The sequence below is a fragment of the Mirounga angustirostris genome, unplaced genomic scaffold, assembly GCF_029215605.1.
Source record: "Mirounga angustirostris isolate CCGP_5_RB_7025 unplaced genomic scaffold, mMirAng1.0.hap1 SCAF_4, whole genome shotgun sequence".
NCBI classification, from domain to species: Eukaryota; Metazoa; Chordata; class Mammalia; order Carnivora; family Phocidae; genus Mirounga; species Mirounga angustirostris.
In genome coordinates, this window is record NW_026991712.1 from 72,154,408 (window position 1) to 72,177,110 (window position 22,703).

General features: G+C 39.3%; 1 pseudogene; it reads left to right on the forward strand.

Moving 5' to 3' along the window:
- Nucleotides 1-18,823, forward strand: part of LOC123860223 (large ribosomal subunit protein uL16-like) — a 59,940-nt pseudogene extending 41,117 nt beyond the window's left edge.
- Nucleotides 18,824-22,703: the final 3,880 nt, after the last annotated feature.

Consider the following 22,703-nt stretch of genomic DNA (forward strand, 5'->3'; position numbering starts at 1 on the left):
TTATTCTTTAGGTTAAACTTGTCCTGTTTAACTGACAATGTGGTTCCTCTCTGCTAATTGGACCCAGACTGATGGCGCACGAAACTGTCCCTCTCAGATCTCTAACGGGACATACGGTCCCATTGCTATGCTCTGATACACCACGGTGTCCTCGCCAAGGCCACACTCCTCACCACCAGTGACCGAGTGAGGCATAGACAGGGAGCCATGCTTGTTCTTGGTTGATGTGGACTCCTTGGACGGGCAACCTTGGCTCAGGGACTCTCCATAGACTTCCTTAAAAAGTGTGTTGTACTCTAAGACTTTTCCTACCCAACCTTCCTTCCCTCCCAATCTTTTCCAGCGTAGCCTCTATCGTGACCTCCCCAGCTCCCTTCCCATTCCCATCAAATCTGTTTTCCCCTTAGATCTCTTACAGATCTAATCCTGTCTTGCTGTCTGCTCCACGAAGGACCCAAACAAACACAGTTGCCATAGGAATGAAATGAAATCATACATGTAAAGCGAGTAGTAGGTGCTTGAAGATGCATGCTGGCTATGAGGATGCTGAGGATGACAACAGTTAGCCAGAGTGTCAGCCTCCTGCCTGTTGCTGCATCAATGTGGAATAGCATCTTGGTTTTCTCCACTGAAGGGGCGATAATCATTGTTCTCATTACCATCGTTCAGGTCCACAGATACGCTGTATGTCGACCTCTTTGATTGGTGATATTTCTAAAACTTTTCAGTCATCTTCTTTCTTTAGAACGTTGTTTTTCTGGACAATAAACACAGTGCTAGCAAAAGCCCTGCTTAGTAATTTGGAATACTGCATGAGGGTCTCCAGGCTTATGAATATTTTATTCTGAAAAATTGAAGACAAATGCAGTAATGGGGTTAATACCTCAGCTTTACATGTTGCTGGCCACTCTCTTCATCTCAGAAGCTTTTGGTAAATCTTGTTCCTCTGACTGAAACCTCACAGAAGCAGTCGATATCCAGGATCTGATCATTTTAGGCTCCCGTGGTCCTAATCTGGTATCCTTGGATGCTTAGGGATTAGTTTCTCCAATTTTTTTTTTTTGACAGATAAGAAAAACAATGTTAGCTGTCCACAGTGTTTTTGAAATTGACTAAAAAATCAGTTGTTTTCCTGGTTGTAATTCAGAGGTAGCAAGAATGGAATCTTTCTTCATCTCTGGAAACAGTATACTGATCTGCGCATCCTTTATGCAGATGATGGAGAGTTTGTCCTACCTTGTGGAAGGCAAAATATCAGACAAGACATCTGAGACAGTTGGTCTTATCCTGTTTAATGTGACTTTGATACATGACACTGGCTTATCATTCCCAAGACTTCCCTGCTTGTGGCTCTAAAATACTCTTCAAGGACCCAGGCCACTGAAGGATGTGCAGTCACTTTCCCTGCCCAATTCCGACATGATTTGTTAGATTTCCAACTGCACAATATTTGGCATCCAGTGCTTCGGTGGCCTGTGTGGGTGACATATAGAGTGCTATGGACAACCAGTGCCAATTTTTGACTAAGGTACAGATTGCAAGAGATTTTACTGTAAGTGAACAAGGAATCATTTCATAGGGTTTGATTCTCCAGGGAGCCCAATGGGATGCATTTGGGACTTTCCAAATTAATTCAGAGTCAGAGCCAGAGAATGTGGCTTAAACATTTTGGCTCATTCAATCACGGCCTAAGTGGTGTGACTAGTAATATATATTCTGTAACCCCAATTCGAAGAGCAACAATTTAACCTCAGAAAGCTAACCTGCATGGGGTGTGCTATGGTACTTTATGGAAATTTATTCTTTCAGTTATATTCTTCTTGCAGCAAAAGAGATAATTTTGGTAATCAGGACTATTTCTAGACTTGTATGCTCAGCCACACACACCATTAACATAAATACTTCTTTTCACTCAGACCCTGGAAATAGTAGCTGTGATTAATATGCTCATCCATATGCTTTTCTCATACCCTTTAAAAGCAAAAGATGATTTTAAAGAATTAAACATGGATCGGAATTCAGTCTGTAATCACACTAACAAATGGCATTTTAAAGGATATAGCAGAAAAACATTGTGCTAAGCAGAAATGGCAGCTAAGAAATTGATTTCTTATGACAAAGAGAAGCTTTTTGCCTCCTCATTTCCAACGGAATATAAAGAGGATCCTAAAATATGCAATATAATCAGGCTCTTTCTTGTCTTTGGCCAAGAGCCAAAACTATAGTTTTACATTGTCATGCTAGTTTCTGTCTGTTCCCTGCCTTGCTCTTCCTCCCCCTGCCCCTGCCTCACCCACAGTAATCCTCTTGTCTCCTGGCAGGAGCATGCTGGAGTTTGCAGGGATCCCCCCTCTTTCACCTCCCCCCAGAGCCTCCATGCCTTTACCTGGCCAGCACAGTTCTCCAGATGCTTCCAAGTCACTAAGAGGGCTGGGGCACCATGGAGATTTAAATTGTCCTCACTCAGCTACTCCCACAGAGAACTCAGTGGGTCAAGGAGAGGCTCAGAAACGCTTCTTGAAAGCCCACGAATGGACTCATGCTGACTCCTGTTCAGATGGGTGAGCCACATTTTGAAAAACTGAATTAACAGAGTCAATCGGCAATATATTCCTGAATGTTTTCTTTTATGCTCCGATAAGCCTTGTGTGCCAGTTTGCTGTAGGGCTACTCATCTATACAATGCCCGCTCCTGGGAAATTATCTTTTATGAAATTGTCTTGGAAAGGTGTGAATTCGAGGAGAAAAATGAATAATAAGTTACAGATAGGGCATGGGTTTAGAAGAGATATTATTTCTGTCGTATTCTGACATGAGAGTGGCATCTGATTTAGGATGACAAAGAGCGGGAGAGGACAAGCCAGAACCTCACACGATCCAGCTTGAGACATGCACGTTCCACCTGGGTGTGCAAATGATAGTGTCGTCCCAAAGTCTGCCAAGAGGCCTGGACTGACCTCTGCTCTCTGCTCTCGATCAGCTCGTCGTCCCCTGTGGTCCTCACTTTATGACAGTCAGCAAATTTGTCATCCTTGTCCAACCTCCGTTGTACCTGGCAGACTATAAGCCTCATGAAGGCAGGGCTCTGATTTGCTTGTTGCTGGGTCCTCATGGCTAACATACTTGTACCTATAAGTGCTCAGTCCAAGCTGAATATTTGATATTAATACTAGGAGCAGAGGCCAGTGGCCAGTGGCCAGTGGAGAGGAAAATGGAAGGTCAGAGTAGAAGCAGGGCAAGAGTCCTCAGCCAGGAACAGGAGGCAGAGGAGGGCAAGAGTGGGTTTTCATAGTTATTGGGAGGGATCTACCCAAAGCATGGCCAGGAGGCCCCAGCCTGGGGATAACTGGGACTGGAGACCAGGGCTTGGACCAGCACCCAGCTGATGGCAACAGGATGATCCAAGATAAGCCAAGTTTATAGGTAGGGTTTAAGGAGGCCTAGCTGAGAGAGGACAAAGGATGTGGAGCCAAGATCTGGGCTCAGCTTGATGCTCTGCCTATAATAGAAACATGTACCTGGATCGATGTTGGGACGCTAATTATCAACAGGTGGCAGGAGTGATGACCTTGTGATCTGATTCTTTGGGTCCCAGTCCTGGCTCTGTCACTTAATAGCTACAAGCAGGTCAGTTAACCATGCTTCGTCTCACATTGCTCCACGGAAAAATGGTTACAGTAAATATCTTACCAAATGATATAATACTTTATGCCTATTATCAAGACTATGTAAACATTAGTAAGGAAAATTACATTATAAGAATATACTTTAAAGTATTCATCACAGGGGCACCTGGGTGGCTCAATTGGTTGAGTGTCCGACTCTTAGTTTCAGCTCAGGTCATGATCTCAGGGTCATGGGATCGAGCCCCATGATGGGCTCTGTGCTCAGTGGGGAGTCTGCTTGAGATTCTCTCTCTCCCTGCCTGTGCCGCTCCCCCTGCTCTCTCTCTCTAATAAAAATAAATAAATAAATAAATAAATAAATAAATAAATAAATAAATAGTATTTACCATGATCAACTCAATCATTCTCTTGCAGCCCCAAATGGGTCAGATACCAATTTTTGTTGCGTCCCCCTGGAAAAATTGCCTTGACTCTTCTATACTTTCTCTCTCACCTTCAAGTGCAGGAATAAATCTTAGAAAGTATCCTTAGAGCCTGAAGGGCAGAGAAGCAAGACCGAGGGAGGGTGTCCAGCCCAAGACTGATGCATATCCCCAAGGACTGGTGGAGAGGAGCCAGGGCACCCTGGGCAGGAGAGCCACCCTGCCCATCCCCCAACCTCCCTGTTCCTCCCACCTCTGCCATTCTTTAGGAAAGGAGGTGTGTGTGTGTGTGTGTGTGTGTGTGTGTGTGTGTGTGTGTAGACACCAGACTCCCCCAGGGGTCAGGATTCATCAGCCTATTATTTGTTCACTCACTCATTCCACAAATATTTGTGAACCATTTCTACATGCCCGGCTCTATGGTAAGCCCTGGGGAGACAGTTGAAAACCATCAGTTGGGCCCCAGCTTCAACCAACAGGCAGACCCCAGACAGCACCTCACTCTCCAGTTGGTGGACTGCTACCTTCTCTTGAGGGACTCACGCTCATTCATGCTCTTATTTGTGGTTCTGTCATCCACTCAAGTTATTTCACGGAAGACTTTCTCTCTCTTACATATTTATATACATACCCCCTACACTTTCCCGTTTGTGGCCAGTTGCCTGAGGAAAATCTCTCCTTTCCACAACCTTAACTAAAGCGGATAAACACACAAATATGGGTAATGATCCCCCTGTATCAAAAGGCAGGAAACCCATATAACATTAGGAACGAAACAGATCTTCATAATTTTTGTGCTAATCTGTTTCATTACTTCTGGTTAATTTCTTTCTATCTCGTGAAACTGCCCTTAAGGTCCTTGTTAACTATTTCAAATACAAATTTACTTGTTTCGGTTTTGTACTATTTTTTTGTTTCATTTAAAATATGTGGTACTTTGGCAACTCTAGGGACTGCTCAAGAGTTTTAGGGGTTCCTCTGAGGCTCCAAGCAGCATCATTTACTACTTTCATTGAATAGGAAAATGTGTTTCAATTTGAAATGCATGCCAGGAGCAAGCAGGAGTTTTACCTCATTAGAGAATAAACTGTGAAATTGATTTGAAAATGTACGGTTATAAATCTATAAAATACGGGTACTTCCATGCTGGTTTAAAGCAGATCTCTCTTTTATATATTAATTCTTCCATTTTCACATTCTTTGGGCCCCATCATCCTAACAGCTGGGGCAACAGTAGACTCTGGGCCTGCAGAAGACCCTGCAATAGAACTTAAAAAAACAAAATCTCAGAATGCAGTCTGCCAAAGAATGTCCCTAACACCCTCCAAACAAAACAGCTGCCTGTGGGCTAGCCTTTCTGAATTGATCCTAACCTGTATCTGATAAACCGAGAGTACACAGTTGTTTAGCTTTTTTTGTGTTCAGATAGATATTTAAGTATTCTATGGGTTTTTGTTCACTCGAAGCTGAAAGCACACGTTTTTAAGTTTCTGAGTCTCATAATGCACATCATGTATATTTTTTATGTAACAAGCAGTTTAAAGCAGGCGAGACATTGAAACCAGGAAAGCTTATCTTCTGAAATTTTTGTCATTCCCTCTTTCCAGATGGATCCCTAAGTATTTGCCAGGAACACTGCCTTATTCACAACTTAGAATAGAAATACATAGGGAGCTATAACAATTGTTCACACTAAAACTATTTTCTGCAGTTACCAACGGAAATAACAGAAATGCTAGGAAAACACACATTCATCAAAATAGCAGATTTTTTTCTTTGTGAGCTGTAATTAGTTCCTGTGCCAATTTCCATTCTCTGAATTGTATACTAGTTGATAGGCATTTTAATTTTTTTTTTTTTTTTTTTTTTTTTTTTTTGGTGAGAGAAAAATGAATGTATTAAACTCATAAGCATATCCTGACCAGATTACAAATTAGTTTCTCTGGAATACATCAGTAAATAACACAGTCTTTCTGAAAGAGGAGCTCCATCTTCCTAGAAACATTGATTTGGAAACATTACTTTCCACAGTTCTCGCACCTTTGTTTCCTGGTATGTGTTAGGCCTTGCAATGCCGCTAGAGAGGAATAACCAGACCTCCTCTGAATACCATACACACGCACTGCTGTCATTTCAGGGTAAAATAAGAATTATTTCATTGCAGCAACCCCCTCCTACACCACTCCCCCTTTGTTCATTCCAGTAAACTGGAATTTATAATTAATATGGAAATTTTATTCCATTTTAAAATAAAAATCATCGAGCACTTCCTATGTGCCAGACACTATCCTCGGCGAGTAAGAAATAAACACAGTAAAATTCCTGCCTCAAGAGCCTGTGGAAGGTTCCTGTGACCAGTGGGAGCCTCCTGCCCTGCCTGAAGAGGACAGTGGTGCCCACCGTCTTCAGCTCATGGACACTGTCCCGGCCTTTAGGCCCAGTGTTGCCAGATGATTTTTTTTTTAAGAAACATCAAAAATGTGGTTTTAAAGTATATCTATTGATTTTCCAATACTGACAATGAACTTAAATAGTTTAAAACCCTCTGCAGGACAACAATCCATATCTGCCTGAAAGATTGGGCCCACATCTGCTTTAAAAAAATTATTTAACTTTAAAAAATAGTTAATACATGCACACAGCTCAAAATCCAAGAGGAACAAAGAGTTATATAGTGAAAAGGAGTCTCCCTCCCAACCCCTTCCCTGTCTTACTGCCCTCCCGGAGGCAGTGTCCCCCAGACCTACCAGCTCTCTTCTGTCTCCATACATTTACAAGCTGATGCACACACAGTCTTTCCAGTGCACACCAATGGGGATACGGTATCCACACCCTTACACTTTGTTTTTCTCACTAACCATACTGTACATTATCGCAATTGCTCCAAGCCAACTTACACAGAATTGCCTTCTGCATAGTTTTCCCTCATCCGGAGGCATCGGATCATCTAACCAGTGCCTCGCTGACAGGTGACAGGCGTGTTGCCTGTCCTTGCAACTGCAAACCATGCTTCAAGGACTCATCTCTTTTGCATATAATGTTATGTGTGCGAGTATATCTGCAACCTGAATTCTTAAATTCCTTCCAGCAGTGATTCTCAACCCGCCTATACATAGGAATCCCCCAGAGAGCTTAAAACTGCAGATGCCTGGGTCTCTCCACAAAGATTCAGGTTATTCCTTGGCCATCAGGAATTTTTTAAGGGCTAAGGTGATGCTAAAGTGCAATCCATGTTGAGAATCACTGCCTTCCAGACCAACTCAGGGCACGCATCCCCCGAAAGGACAAGCGCTTCCCTGCCAGAGAGAGCCTACAGAGCTCCCATGTGTGCCTTTCGTCCACCTGAGCAGTAAAAATCTGCATGCCATGGTAGTTCTAATTGCGTTTTAAAAAAAATTTTACAAGAGCAGTTGAACAGGGATGCCTGGGTGGCTCAGTTGGTTAGGCGTCTGCCTTCGGCTCAGGTCATGATCCCAGGGTCCTGGGATGGAGCCCCACATCGGGCTCCCTGCTCAGTGGGGAGTCTGCCTCTCCCTCTGCCCTTTCCCCTGCTCATGCTCTCTCTCTCTGATAAATCAATCAATCAATCAATCAATCAATCAATCTTAAAAAAAAAAAAGAGCAGTTGAGCACATTCCATGTTCATATTAGCTTCTTTGGTGAACTGTCTGAAAACATATTTTGTCCACTACCTATCATACTGTTGGTCATTCTCCTTACATATTAAAGAAATTAGTTCTTTGCAGAATAACTTTTTGAAAAAATATGTGTTTTCTAGCTTGTCGTTATCTTGACTTTGCTTTTGGCATTTTTCTCTGTGAGGAACATTTTTATGTCACCAAATTTATCAGAAAGTGTTGGCTTCTGAGTTTTGCATCACACTGAGAAAGATCCTCTTCATTCTGAGATTATGTTTTCAAAAAGAATATTTTATGGCTTCCTCCAGAATGTTAATGGCTTTATTTTTGACACTTAAAACTTTTATTCATCAGAATTCTGCATTTGGTTTGGTAAAACTGTGTGGTATGGCTCCAGCTTTATTTTTTTTAATTTTATTTTATTATGTTACGTTAATCCCCATACATTACACCACTAGTTTTTGATGTAGTGTTCCATGATTCATTGTTTGTGTATAACACCCAGTGCTCCATTGAATACGTGCCCTCTTTAATACCCATCACCAGGTTAACCCATCCCCCCACCACCCTCCCTTCTGGAACCCTCAGTTTGCGCTGTGAATTGTGTAAGACAGATGAATTACAGACCTGTACCTCCAGCTTTGTTATTATTTTTTCTAGAAGTTCAGATACCATAGATGGAATAATCCATTTCCTCCCCCGCCATTGACCCTAATTATCATTTTTATCATTCACTAAATTACCTTATGTATCTGAGTCTAATTCTGGACTTTCTATTCCATTGTTTTGATCAATCTACCCATGTGCTAGAACCATCCTATGTTTTAGTATAGATTTGTAATATGTTACAATAAATGATGCCTTATTACTCTTACTCTTCAAAAATGTTCTGGTTTTCTTGCTTAGTATTTTTCGTTATTAACTTCAGAGCCAGCTTTTCTAGTTCCATAATAATCTTACCGTATTTTTACAAAACATTTTGTGTAACTCATTTAATTTTGGGGGAACAGGGCACTAATGATCTACATCTTCTTAACTTCTACCCTCATTTCTGTTTTCTCCCTTATTCTGAAAATTCCAGCTCTAATAGTAGACTTGAAGTACCACAGACCAATCATGTTTACCTCTAAATCTTTTAATTAGTTGAAAGAATTGAAGGCAAGATCATGAAACACCTTTTCCTCCCAGGCTTGATACTTGCCGGCCCTGGAGCGTCTTAACTTAGACGCCGTTATCTTCTATCTTCTCAGAAGACTTTGCTGTTCTCCACGGACCAACTAACACATTGTATCGCAAATGTCTGCTGGTGTAAGAGAGGAGGGTCCCAATGTACGAAATGCTAAGACTCAGGCGTGAAAAATATCATAAAATTTGTTTTCTGTAACTGACCTCATCTTACTTTAAAACTTCCATATCCGCTGTGAATGGGGAGGAAAACACTTTTAAGCTTGCTAGCTAATATGCCACTTTTAATTTTAGAAAATCTTGAGAGTATTTAATCAGTGCAAAGCTCAAACTTCCTTCAGGGCTGTCTCTCAAGGTTCTTCCCTCACGGTCTTTTCCCCTGAGGGCTTCTGAGTGGAGGAAGGGTTTATGGTGATCGCAGAAGAGGTCTCTGCACAGAATGCTGCCTCTTCTGGGCCTCCTGCACTGGTGTCCCCTGACGTGTGGCAGGTGCCTTCTGCTAGTTTTGAATTTTGTGCTGGTGCACACTGCTGGCCATGTTTCCACCGAGCCTCGGGTTGTGAGAGTTCCTATACACTCTGCAGCCTTCCCACCCCAACCCGACGCCTTTCCTGTGACTTCGGCACCTCTTGTCTAAGATGGTTTTTTTATTCTGTTCTCCCTGCAAGTGAGTGGCAGTCTCTGAGCCTGCCTTCAAGTATCTCTACAAAGCTAATTTGTCCCTTTTGTTCTGCCTTTTGACCACAACACTCCGCTGAGGATATTGACAGTCTCTTAAAATTTCACCCAGGGGATGCCAGGGCCAGCTCTGGCTGTCTCTGGCTTCCCCTGAAACATCCAGGCTCCTTCACTCTGTGACCTTGGTCAGGTTACTTAACTTTCCATGATTCTATTTCCTCAGCTGTAAAACAGGGATGAAGTTAGTACCTAAGTCATCATGTCATTCTGAAGAGCAAATATAAGCACTCAATAAATATTTGCGATTTTATTTATTATTTTTATTTTTATTTTTTTAAAGATTTTATTTATTTATTTGACAGAGAGAGACACACAGGGAGAAGGAACACAAGCAGGGGGAGTGGGAGAGGGAGAAGCAGGCTCCCCACTGAGAAAGGAGCCTGATGCGGGGCTCGATCCCAGGACCTTGGGATCATGACCTGAGCCAAAGGCAGACGCTTAACGACTGAGCCACCCAGACTCTCCAAATATTTGCTATTTTAAAAATTATTTTCCTCTGCTTCCGCCTTGAGAATTACAGAACCTCACCTCCCAAGCGTTTATCAATTGATTTGGTATCTCTACTGATTTCTTACAGTGAGTGAACAAGGTAGCTTTTTTAACTCCTTCCATTACATTTAGATTAAAAAGTGGTTTTTTAGTACTTAAAATGGAGACTTTTCACCTGGGTACAATATTATTTAAAAAATAAACTTATGCAGGGGCGCCTGGGTAGCTTAGTCGGTTAAGCGCCTGTCTCTTGATTTGGGCTCAGGTCATGATCTCAGGGTCCTGAGATCAAGCCTGCTTAGGATTCTCTCTCTCCCTCTCCTTCTGTCCCTCCCCCTAAACTCCTGTGCATATGCCCCCATGTGCTCTCTCTCTCTCTCAAAACAAACAAACAAACACACAAACTTATGCAGAGTCTTCCACTTATGAGTCTGCTAGACTAAGACCCTGCCGGACGATTCCCTCCCTTGCAGAAAATCACTGTGGAAGCAGGTCATAGGAAAAGACTACCTGATAGTGTCAGACAGTGAACCGAAGCCCAGACTGATGCGGAGTGCAAATGCGCTTCCAGGAAGGTGGATCTATCTGGTCAAGTTTCCATTTCCATGGCTTTTAGTAGCTATGGGGCTAAGTGCAGTGTGTGTGCAGGGGCACTTTTCCTGAGAAACCATAGTGAAGCCAGGAAACTGAATGCAAGTAGGGGTAATGCTGGAAGGGAAAGGGCTTAGAGGAGAGATCCCCAGTCTCTGCCTGACAGTATCTCGGATGGACCCCAGAAACACGCATGCATGGAACAGCCTCAAAACAGCTCAGCTAAAGACAAAAGATCTGAACTGAAATGGAACTGCTGTCTAAGCAACCATCTGAACTTCAAGACCAGCCAAGAAAATTCCCTGCTAAAACTAAGAAAACAACACTACCGGGGCGGGGGGGGGGAACAGTATCCAGGATCTGTTAACATTTACGAGGTCTAAGATACACTGAAAATTATCTAATGTACAAAGATCCCTCAAAATGAAACACATTCTCAAGAGAAAAGACAATGAATTGTGTCTGACCTGGCGATGAACAAGTTGCTGCAATAAACAGATAAAGATATTAAAGCAGCTATTATAACAAAAGTCAATGAAGTAAGACAGAATGTGTTTTCAGTAATTGGGCATCTCAGCAGAGAAATGGGAAGTTTCAGCAGAGAAATAAAAACAATAAGTCAGAAGCAAATGGAAGTTACAGAACTGAAAGTTAGAATTATGAAAAAAAAAATTCACTGAGAAACTTAATAAGCAAAAAGACATTGCAGAGGAACAAGTAAGTGAACTCAAAGATAGAGCAATAGAAATGACCAAAAATGAAAAATAAGAAAAACCAGATTTTGAAAAATAGACAATGTCTTGTTAGATTGGATAGAATGATCAAACATACAGAAATGCCAGAAGGAGAAGAGAGAGAGAATGGGACAGAAAAAAATATTTGAGGACATAATGGTTGAATACTTCCTAAATTTGATGAAAGGCAGAAATGTTTAGGTACAACATGCTATACAAACAACAACCACAGTGAACACAGAAAATCCAAGGCTAAGTCACATCATGGCACATTGTTAAAAACCGAAGATAAGGAAAAAATCTTGAACACTGACACATTGCATATAGAGGAACAGTGATGGTTAAATAAGCACCTTCTCATCAGAAACCCTTAAAGACAGAAAAGAATAGAATAACCTTTTGAAAATGCTGAAAGAAAACAACCGTCAAACTAGAATTCTATATTTATTGAAAATATCATGTAAGAATGAAGGCAACTGCCCGGAGCAGTGGTATGTTCTCTCAGATCTCTCTCCAAAAACTTGCACCTGGGGCCAGAGCCAGATGCCTTTTCAGGGGTAATGGTGAGGTGTTCTGGAACATTCTTGATGCTTTTCAATTCCATTGGACATTCTGCTTATTGGCATTGGCATGGGTGAAAGACCAAATGCACTATCCAGCACTATCTTTAAAAGAGGGCCATATACATAGATATAGAAAAGATAAAAAATGCAACAGATCTGCAGTCAAAGACCTCATAGTGACAGCAATGGGAAATCACATGAAAAATTCATCAGTGGAGGAGGACACATAACCGGATCAAGAAACAAAAGGAAAACGTAGTTGCGTGCTGAAATTCTCAGTGCAGGGTAAGTGGATTGAAAGTAAAAAGAAATGTTCAGATAAGAAATGCTCTCACTTAGGACATCCTCACCATCTGTCTTATGATTTGTTCTTTTTCTATTTGAGATGTAATATATAATATATAAATATGAAGTCTAAGAAAATAGCACTTATCTGGCCAGCACAGTGGGCAGAATAGCACACAAGAAGAGATATTTGAATGGTATGTCAAAGTATGAGGATAGAATCTTCATTCAGAGGAGGGGAGGGGAGAAGAGAAAATGACTTATCATATAGGCATAAAACATGTGCAAAACACAATGTCATTTCAATTAAGCACTCCACCTCATTAAGAAGTTTAGAAAGTCTTCAAAGGCAAGGCTTAAGAGATGTACTTAATCTGTATTCTTCACACATAGTATTTTTCAAAAATGAGACCAAAAAAAAGGCATTTTCAGGTAAAAGAAAATTAAGATAATTTGTCACCAGAAGACCTGCATTAAAATAAATGCTAAAGGATGTTCTTCAGGCTAAAGGAAAATGACAGCAGATGGAAACTTGAATCCTCAGGAAAAAAAAGAAGAGCACTGGAAATGATGAATATCTGGAGGATACAAAAGACTGTTTGGGGCCCCCTTTCCTTCCAGTTTCTTTGTAAACAATTGAACTGTGTAAAGAAAAATATAATCTTTCTTGTAGGGTTTATATTATAACATATGTAGCTGTAACACAGATAACAACTATTATTGTAGTAGTAATATTTTTCCAGTAAGTAGACAATGAAAATTTAAGAATGTATATTATAATTCTTAGGGAAAATACTGAAAAAGCTGCAAAGAAGCATAGCAAAAGAGTCAGCAGAAATATTAAACTGTAATTTAAAAAATATCCACATAATCTAAAAAACAGGAAAGGAGAAATAGGGGAACAAAAAAACAGGGGAAACAAATGGTTGCTTAAATAATAGACCCAACTAAACTATATTAATAATTATAATAAGTGTTAATGGATTAAACACTCCAAAAGATTGTCAGAATGGGTTACAAAACAAGCAAAAACCAACCATTTTCTACCAGGATTCCATTTAAATATAAAGATGAGAGAGGTTATAGTAAACTGATGGAAAAAAGATATGCAACGCAAACAAAAAGCATAAGGATGCTCAAGGGTCTCCATTAATATCAAATAAAATAGATTTTAACAATATTGTATTGCCAGAGATAAAGGCACTTAATAAAGATAAAAGGGTCAATTCATCAGAAATATATAATAATTATAAATGTGTGTGCACCCAATACATGCAGGAAATATGACAAAATCAAGAGAAGCAGTCAATTCTATATCAGTTGGAGAATTTAACAGCTATCTCTTAGCAATTGATAAAATTAGACGAAGTCATCAAAGATGTAGAATATCCGAACAACGTTATCAATCACTTTGATTTAAGTAATACTTACGGTATACTCCACTACCACTGGCAGAATAAATATTTCACATTCTTTTAAAATGCAGCTAGAGATTCACTAAGATAGACTATTTTCTGACCCATAAAACAAGCCCTAGTGAATTTAAATAGATTTAAATCATACCAATTAGGTTCTCTTAACACAGTAGAATTAAATTAGAAATATTAAAATAAGACAACTAAGAAAACCCAAAATATCCTGGAAATTAAATGACTCACTTCTAAGGAACTGGATCAAAGAAAAATATCACAAGAGAAATTAAGAAACTTATAGAGCTAACGCAGAACATAGAGAAAAAACTGATGGCATTAAATGCTTGTATTAGGGAAAAAAGTCTCAAATGAATGATCAAAGTAAGCTTCTACCATGAGGGGAATAAATTTAACCCAGAACGAGCTAAAAAGAAAGAAATAATAAAGGTAAGCACTGGTATCAATAAAATAGAAAACAGAAAAACAATAGCTAAAACTCTTCAATCTAAAAGCTAATGTTTGGAAAGATTAATGTAACAGATAAATCTCCAGCTGGACTCATTAGGGAAAAAGAAAGCAGACAGATTAGCAATATTAGGAATAAAAGCAAGGGAACCACTGCAGAACCTCCAGCCATTAAAAAGATAAGAAGGAAATTTTATGGACTTCATGCCAGTGAATTTGACAACCTAGATGAAATGGATAAATTCCTTGAAAGACACAAATGACCAGAACTGACACAAGAAGAAATAGCAAACATGAACCCTGCCATCTCAATTTAAAAATTGACTTTATAATTAAAAAACAATTTCACAAATAGCTTTTCTCCTTGGCACGCCACTGAAGATCCTGGTGTCGCCAGGGGCCACCTCCCCCCGCCACCCGGTGTTAACAGTATTGTAAGAAAAAGCCGTATCCAAACTCTTGCTTCTGCAGAGGTGTCCTGATGCCAAGATCCGCATCTTTGATCTGGGGTGGAAGACAACAAAAGTGGATGAATGCCCACTATGTGGTCACGTGGTATCAAATGAATATGAGCAGCTTTCCTCTAAACCCTGAAGGCTGCTGGTATTTGTGCCAATAAGTACGTGGTGAAAAGCTGTAGAAAAGATGGTTTTCTCATCTAAGCGTGGCTCCACCCCTTCCACGTCATCCGTATCAACAAGATGCTGTCCTGTGCTGGGGCTGACTTGCTCCCAACAGGTATGCTATGTGGGGTGACTTTGTAAAGCCCCAGGGCACAGTGGCCAGATTCCACACCGGCCAAGTCATCATGTCCATCTGTACCAAGCTGCACAACAAAGAGCATGTGACTGGGGGCCTACACAGGGCCAAGTTCAAGTTCCCTGGCTGCCTGAAGATCCATATTACCAAGATCCAACCTTACTAAGTTTAATGTGGAGGAATTTGAAGACATGGTGGCTGAAAAGCAGCTCATCCCAGATGGCTTGTGGGCCATCTACATGGCATCCTTAATTGTGGCCTCCTGGACAAATGGTGGGGTCTGCACTCATGAGAACCTCAGCATTGCCCCCTCCTTATTCATGCCCACCAATAAATCCTACTTCCTGTTAAAAAAAAACCTCCAGCAATTTTACAAATAAAATCCAGCTAATTTCATAGTTGAATCCTATCAAACATTTAAGGAAGACATTATACCAATCCTATACAAACTCTTTCAGAAAAACAGAAGGAAAGGAAACACTTCCTAATTCATTTTATGAAAGCCAGTTTTAATCTGATTCCAAAGCCAAAGGTCTCACAAAGGATGAGAACTACAGACTAATATCCCTCAGGAACATAAATGCAGAAATGTTTGATAAGAGATTAGAAAATCAAATCCAGAAATTCATATATATATATGTATATATATATATATATGTATATATATATATATATATATATGATATATCATGAACAAGCAGAATTTATCTTAGAAATGCAAGGCTTGTTCAATATTTAAACATTAAACAATGTAAATCTACTATATTAATAGAATAAATGTCAAAAATATAATTATCCCAATAGATACAGAAAAAGCATCTGATAAAATTTAACAGTAAAAACATGCAGCAAATTAGAAATAGATATGAACTTCCTCAACATGACTAAGAGCATGTACAAAAAAACTTACAATTAATATACTTAGTGGTAAAAGACTTAACGTTTTCTATATTAAAAACATAGCAAATATTTTGGTTTTCAACACTACTATTTAACATTGCACTGGAGATCCTGGCCAGTGCAGTAAAATAAGAAAAAGTAATAAAAGGCATATAGATGAAAAAGGAAGCAATAAAAATTTTCTGATTTGCAGATGACAGGAATCTACAAAAAAGCTATTAGGACTAATAAGTGAATTTAGCAAGGTTGCAGGATACAAAGCCAATATATAAAAAGCAGTTGAAATTCTAGATATAACATCAATTACAAAATGAAATAATTAAAAAACCCACCTCATTTGCAATAGCATCAAAGGTATTTAGGAATACATTTAATGAAAGGCACATAAGGCCTTTACACCGAAAACTAGAATAATTCACATAGGGAAACTAAAGTAGACCTTAATGGAGAGATGTACCATGTTTATGGATTGGATTGGAAGACTTGACATTGTTAAGATGGTAATCTTCCCTAAGTAGATCTGTAGATTTGATGTAATTCCAATCAAAGTCTTAACTGGCTGCTTTTTTTTTTTTTTTAAGATTTTATTTATTTATTTGACAGAAAGATGGAGAGAGAACACAAGTAGGCAGAGTGGCAGGCAGAGGGAGAGGGAGAAGCAGGCTTTCTGCTGAGCAGGGAGCCAGATGTGGGGCTTGATCCCAGGACCCCAGGATCATGACCTGAGCTGAAGGCAGATGCTTAACCAACTGAGCCACCCAGGTGCCCCTTAACTGGCTGCTTTTGAAAGAGATTGATAAGCTAATTCTAAATTTATATGGAAAGGAAAGAGACCCAGAATAGCCAAAATAATTTCAGTAAAGAAGAAAAAGGTTGAACTTAAACACTGCCTAATTTTAGTCTTACTATAAAGGTACAGTGATCAAGACAGTATGTCCAAGTGTAAGGCTAGACATATAAATAAATGGGAAAGAACAGAAAATCCAAAAATAAACTCACACTTTTATGGTCATTTTTTTTTTCAAAAGTGCCAGATTTGATGAGAAAAAGATAATTTTGTTTTTCAAAAAGTGTTGCTGAAACACCTGGATCTCTGTTTGGAAAAAAAAAAGTAATCTTTGATCACTGAATCAAGCCACACACTCAAATTAACTCAGAATGTATCATCATCTAAATATAAGAGCTAAAATTATAAAACTTCAAAAACAAAACATAGGAAGAAATCTTTGTGGTATTATGCTAGGCAAAGATTTCTTAAACAAGTATAAAAAACCCAAACTCTAACATACAAAAAAATTGTAAAATAGACTGCATTAAGATGAAATCACTTTCTCTTTGAAAGATATAATTGAGGGAATAAAAGCAAATCACAGTCATATTCAGAAAAAATAATTGTGAAACATAAGTTTGACAAGGTTTTATCCAGAATACATCAAGAATTCTTACAATTCAATAATAAGAGTAAATAATCCAATAGAAAGTAGACCAAAGATTTGAATAGATACAATATAATATCAATGGCTAGTAAGCACATGAAAATAGGCTCAACATCATTAGTCATTAGAGAAATGTAACTTACAACAATAATGAGATACTACCACATACCCACTAAAGCAGTAAAAGTTAAGAAGCCTAACAATACCAAATACTGGTGAGGATGTGGAGCAAGTAGACCTTCACACATTGCTGGTGGGAATGCAAAACTGGTTTACATGCTTTGGAAAACAATGTGGCAGCGTCTTATGAATTCAAACATAAATATGCTATCAACCCCAGCAATTCTATTTCTAGGCATTGCCTAAGAGAAATAAAAATATGTTCGCACAAAGACATGTATATAAATAAATAAGTTCATAGCGTTATTCATAATAGCAAAAAACTGGAAGCAACCCAAATATTCAACTAATGAATGGATAAGCAAAGTATAGTGTATCCTTAATCCACAACAAAAAATTAATACACAAAACATGAATGGCTCTTGAAAACATTTTGCTAAGTGAGAAAAGTTAAACACAAGACACTACGTAATGGATGATTCCATAAATATTAAATTCCAAAAAAGGCAAGGCTATGGTGATTGCAAGGGGTTGGGTGGGGAGAAGAGAAGGTTAACTTACAAGGGACAAGAGGAAAAGGTTTAGGTAGAGGGAAATGTCGTATAAGTGATTTTGGTGGTGTTTACACAACTGTTTAGAATTACCAAATTTTATCAAAATACACATTTAAATGTGGTGAACTATACCTCAATTTAAAAAAGAAAAGAAAAGAAAACTTAGACCTCTCATTTGGAAAAACAAACAAAACACAAGAAAAACTTCTTTTGTTTACTGTATTTTCAACAAAAAGTTCCATATTGAAAATGATTTGACTGTAGAGTCTTGGATTTGGGCATGTTCTGTTCACTGGAATCCCAGTGATAGAGGATAGGTTCAAGCCCTAGCTCTTCTTTCCACCTCCTGCAGTTTTTACTAATAGCTATCTCTAGGCAAAAGGAAAAGATGAAAGAAGAAAAGCTCATATTTGCCTATATACTTACATTTGTGATTTTGCTCCTTTTCCACAAGTACCATTGAATTCCATCATGCTGCTATGAGAAGCTACGATTCTGGTAGAAAAAAAATGTCTCCCCCTCCAGCCACTCTTTTTCACAGGAAAATAACTGTTGTTGTAAACAATTTGGGAAATAAAATTAAGGTACAAAATGATACTTGTTTGCCACATGCAAAGACCTAGGAGTTGAACCAGCTGTATGTGAAGTGGGGTAATGTTTTTACATGTGTGATAAGAAAACCAGCACATTATTCTTTTCTAGTACATGGAGCATGTCCTTGCTATCAGCTTGGCACCTCTCTTTAAAAAAAAAAAAAAAAAGCCGCCCTGCCAGTTATCTAGGTAATATCCCTTCTCCTCTTCTTGCTCCCTACAGAAAACTGACTTTGTTCGGGATATAGAAGTTCGCAATTTAAAAATGTTCACCTCTTCAAATTCTTCTGCCATTTTGGATAACGAGATATAACTGAGCCTACTTACATTTCAGTGGCACTTGTAGAACTGTCGCTTTCCTGATAAACTGATGATCAAGTCAGATAACCCATGCCCTTTGTGTTTAGCCTTCAGAAAGAGGCGCAGCTCTCCTGTGGGTATGAAAATGAAAGCCATACCCTAAGAGTATCTGTGGTTTGAGGGATTTTGGCGCGGATCAAGAAAAAAGATATGGCCACCAGGCACAGTGACACACAACAAGCTTGACTGGGCTGTGCTTGGAAGGGTTGCACAAGATGGATTCACAACATGGGGCTGTCCAGAAGCTCACGGTGAGGAGGGGCTGCTACCCAGAAGGGGTGGGAGGGCAAGGAGACTCCCAGAGGAGATGGGGATGGGAGAGGGGTCTCATGTGCCCAACTGATGTCCCTCAGCAGCTCGGTGGGGAGTCTGTGGGTCAGAGAGCCCTCAAGGGCCATAACAGCTGGAGGTCTTATAACCACAAGGCTCTATACCATCTATTGCTAGCAGATGTAGAGTGAGGTTTTGTGAGATATGCAAAGCAGGCAGGCTCTAAGTTGCTACTCATTTGGACTATCTTTAAAATAATTGCATGTGTAAAATTTTGAGTTTGGTACTGGCAGGTTTTTGTGCTGATGGGCCTCAGCCTGCCCTGAAGGAATAAACAACCAGGGGCTGATACACAGAGGCTCATTTCCATAACAGTGATGAAGCACGAGCTAGATGGGGCTGGGTCCGGGGTGGTGTTCTTAGGCAGCATCATCAGCCCTGGTTTATGTACCTCTGCACTTCTAGTTACTTGAGTAAAAGAAAACCCATTTGGTTGAATCACTAGATTCAGGGTTCTGTACAGTATATGATTCTATTTTAGAAATCTCATTAAGCTCTTTACATGTCCTATTCCGTTTACTCCTTATAACAAATCTATGCATAACTACTATTCTTATACCTTCAGGGGAAGAGACCAAGGCTCAGAGACCTAAAAGAACCTGTCCATAGTCACACAGCTAAACAATCTTTGGAGCCAGTATCTAGTTTACTGAAAATAAATGGATGAAAGAATGTTAATAACAGTATGTAGAAGCACAGAAAGCCAGACTGGAGGACATGATCCAGATATACTGATCCAGCTTCTTCAAAAAGCCAACAGCACAGTGAAAAAGAGAGGGAGAACTTTCTGGATTTAGGGACTCGAAGTGACTTGTAGTGTTGGCCACGTTGGACAAAACTGACAACAGCCCATTTCTACCACTGATCACATCTAGAAACTCTGAACAGAATATAAAATGCGGCTACTTGAAGATCTTGAAAAATAAACAATGGTGGACTGGGGACAAAAGTCAAAACCTGACTCATGATGCAAGACACGGACAGCTTCCGCTGTGTGGAACTGTGTCTGTGTAGAAGGCTAAACTCCGAGAAGTCCATCTTTCTGGATAGAGGACTAGGAAAGACAGCATGGGGCCAGAGACTGTAGGACAAATCCCAGATTGCAGAGAGCTGGAGAAGAGCACCCCCTAATTCTGTGCATGAACTGACATAAATCTCGGTGTCCCCTGTGAGCTATATATGTGTTATAGACCAAATAAACATAGCAAAGTGTTTGAGAACTAAATTCCATTGCCCCAATGCCAGACTAACCCTGTGTGGTGTCTGTGCTGGGTCAGATGTTTCACTAAAGAAAACATATAGTAAGCAAATAAGCACATAGAAGCATTCTCAACGTTATTTAGTCCTCGGGAACATGCAACTTAAAACCACAAAGATGTAGCTCTACACACCTCTCAGAATGACTACAATAATCAATGGTGACAACACAAAATGCTGGCTATGGTGCAGAGCAACTAGAACGTTCCTACACATCCATTGGGAATACAAAATAATATAGCTACTTTGGAAAAATAGTTTGGCCATTTCTTTACAAAGTTGAACATGCACTCACCTTATGATTCAATCCTACTCATGGGTATTTACCCAAGAGAGATTAAAATAGTCATGTAAAACCTATATATGAATGTTGATAACAGCTTTATTTATAATCCCCCCCAAACATTGGAAAAACCCAATGTCCTTTAGCTGGTTCATGGATAAACAAGTTATGGCATATGTAAGCAATGGAATACTACTCAGGATTCTATGACATGCTGGCAAAGACAAAATTATAGGGATGGAGAATATATTGCTCAGTAGCTGTTGAAGAGAGTGTCACTATGGTGGGGCAGCCACAGGGAATTTTTTGGTAGTGATGAAACCATCTGTATCTTATCGTGGTGGCTACACAAATTTAGGCATTTGTCTAAACTCATAAAACAGTACATGAAAAAAGGTGAATTTTACTATAAATTCTTCTTATTTATTTTTTACTGTAAATTCTATAAACTAAATAATTAAAAAAAAGACACATTCAAGTGATGTAGCAACCAAATGTAGCATGTAGTCTCTTTTTTGATTGTGATTTGATCTAATTGAAAAAAGACATTTTGAGATTTCTGCAGAAACTTACATATGGAGTCCATGTTAAATGATACCAAGGAATTGTTGTTTTTGTTAGGGGTCATGTGGGCATTGTGATTGAGTGAAAAATATCCATATGTTTAAGAGATGCTTACAATAACATGGCATACAGCCATTCATCGTACCATTCAATGTTGGTTATGTCTACAGATTTTCAAAAATTTTAGCAAATAATCAAAACAAATAACTACTTGGCGTCAAAATAAGCAAAAATAATTTTTTTTAAAGTATTGGATCTAAGATTCATACCTATTTTTAATTATGCTGAAGTCCTTACTCTTTCCCACTATGCTCTATAGCTATCCTGTGCATCCCAACTTATTTGCTGCAACTTTCCTATTTCCATATATAAAATAGAAAATATGTAAATAATCTAAGAGTGACTACTGACATTATTCAGGTAATATACAAAAACGTGGTCTCACGAATTGTTTTCATATGTTGTCTTCTCCATTGAGAAGCTATTCTCCCACCCACAGCCAGAAGAATGCTATTAAAATGCCATTGGAATTTTTCTAAATAATGAAGAGCTGTCAGGAATTTGAAACACTCACTTCTTTTTTTATTTCATTTTTTAAATTTAAATTCAATTAATTAATATATAATGTGTTTTGTAGTTTCAGAGGGAGAGGTCAGTGATTCATCAGTCTTATATAATACCTCGTGCTCATTATATCACATGCCCTCCTGAATATCTATCATCAGTTACCCCATCCCCCATCCCCCCCCCCTCCAGCAACCCTCAGTTTGTTTCCTATGATTAAGAGTCTCTTATGGCTTGTCTCCCTCTCTGATTTCATCTTGTTTTATTTTTCCCTCCCTTCCCCTATGATCCTCTGTTTTGGTCAAACACTGACTTTTTATAAAGACCTCAGAGATTTCCCCATAGTTCCCCTCTGTTGATATATCTTAGTTAAAAAACAATCATTTCAAAAATATTTCAGTGGGGTCAGATAGATGGTAGATACTTTGAAAATTATGAGAAGGCATTACGTTAATTCATCTGAGGATGGCACACGCGGAATGCAGAGGGTTGGGTGATACTCCAGCACTCTTCTTGTGGTATCCTCACCACCATGCACCTGGCAGACCTTCATAGTGCTCTCAAGTCATTGCATCATCAAGAGAAATATGTTGCTGTACACATTTCAAGGTGAACCTAGAAACTGCCTACAGTAGGACTATAGAGAAGCCATCTGGACCCACAGCAGAATAACCATCTGTTTGCACCTTGTTTGTTGCTTAGCCATTAAGATGAAATGTGGCCCAGGAAATATTGCTGTAATACAGCACAAAATAATAATCTCATGATGGCCTTCTGCTTTGTGAGAGGACCATTTTCCCATATATGTATTTCCCTTATACATCTAAAATATATG